Source organism: Scyliorhinus canicula, chromosome 7 (assembly GCF_902713615.1).
Source record: "Scyliorhinus canicula chromosome 7, sScyCan1.1, whole genome shotgun sequence".
Classification (NCBI taxonomy): domain Eukaryota; kingdom Metazoa; phylum Chordata; class Chondrichthyes; order Carcharhiniformes; family Scyliorhinidae; genus Scyliorhinus; species Scyliorhinus canicula.
The window spans coordinates 82,659,066-82,660,539 of NC_052152.1; the positions used below are offsets into that span (position 1 = coordinate 82,659,066).

Genomic DNA, 1,474 nt, shown 5'->3' on the forward strand with positions numbered 1-1,474 from the left:
AAAAATCATCACTGATGCCAGCCAGTCTGCAATCACCAGCTTAAATCAGCATAGCCTGAGAGGATAGGATAGTTAAAGTGGGTAGTAGGTAATAATAATCATCTTGATTATTGTCATAAGTAGGCTGACATAATAATAATAATCTTTATTGTCACAAGTAGGCTCACATGAACACTGCAATGTAGTTACTGTGAAAATTCCCAGTTGCCACATTCCGGCACCCTGTTCGGGTACAATGAGAAAGAATTCAGAATGTCCAATTCACCTAACAAGCACATCTTTCGGGACGTGGGAGGTAACCGGAGCACCGGAAACCCACGCAGACACAGGGAGAACGTGCAGACTCCGTACAGACAGTGACCCAAGCCGGGAATCAAACCTGGGACTCTGGCGCTATGAAGCATCAGCGCTACCCACTTTGCTACCAGGGTGCCTATAAAGTAAGTAAAGGCGCCATACTATAGGCTGCTTTTCACTTTAAGGGAGAAAGCTGCCCAGTGGTGGTCTAACTTGAGCATCACCACACCTGGGGTTAGGGGCAAGGTTAAAAGGTGGGCCATCATGAATAACCTCAGTTGGTGCAGGAATTGAACATGCTTGTTGGCCTCGTTCTGCATCATGAACCAGCTGTCCAGCCATCTGAGCAAAACCAGGGCCCCCAATAAATAAAAAAAAACAGGGGGAGCGCGAACTCAGTCCCCCACTACCATCAATTTTTCAGTTGCGTATACCGCATTTGGGGACATCGCAGGCATTAGCACACCCGAAGTTCAATGGGCTAGCCTTATCCTGGATGAACCACCTTCTTGATCACGGTTTCACCGAGCCATTGTCATCATTTTTGGTGTTTGAATTAAAGGCACAGGTCGCTGCTTTTCAGCCTGAATTAAAGATACAGGCTGCCTCAAAGACACATGTCCACAAATCATCCATGGAGCAAAATCTAACGGCAAAAATAAAAGAAAGCGGAAACACGCAAATAAACAAGAAGGAACAGGAAGGACCTTTGCATCAGTTATAGCTACTTTTCTTTATTTTAATAAAACATTTTATTGCGGTATTTTTGGTTTTACAATAACAACAAAATAAACAATGTACATGAGTTCATAAACATAGTGCAAAAGCATCTTCCTCCCTTACAGGTCCCACCTTTATTAACCCCCTACTCTAAGCTAAACTAAACCCCCCCCCCCCCCCCCCCCCCACTCTTCTGCTGATGATTAATTTTCCGCAAATAAGTCAACAAACGGTTACCACCATCGGCGAACCTGAACATTGACCCTCTGAAGGCGAACTTGATTTTCTCCAAACAGAGAAAGCTAGCCATGGCCAATAGCCAGGTCTCCGACTTCGGGAGCTTTGAGTCCCTCCAAGCTAACGATATTCATCTCCGGGCTATCAGGAAGCAAAGGACAGAACGTCTGCCTCTTCTCCTCCTGGATTCCCGGGTCTTCCGACACCCCAAAAATCGCAA

The 1,474-nt window shown here is 45.7% G+C and overlaps 1 non-coding gene across 1 annotated transcript; it reads right to left on the reverse strand.

Moving 5' to 3' along the window:
- Nucleotides 1-675: 675 nt before the first annotated feature.
- Nucleotides 676-839, reverse strand: LOC119969784. Its single transcript, XR_005461464.1, has one exon. It is a non-coding gene; the product is annotated as a U1 spliceosomal RNA (small nuclear RNA).
- Nucleotides 840-1,474: the final 635 nt, after the last annotated feature.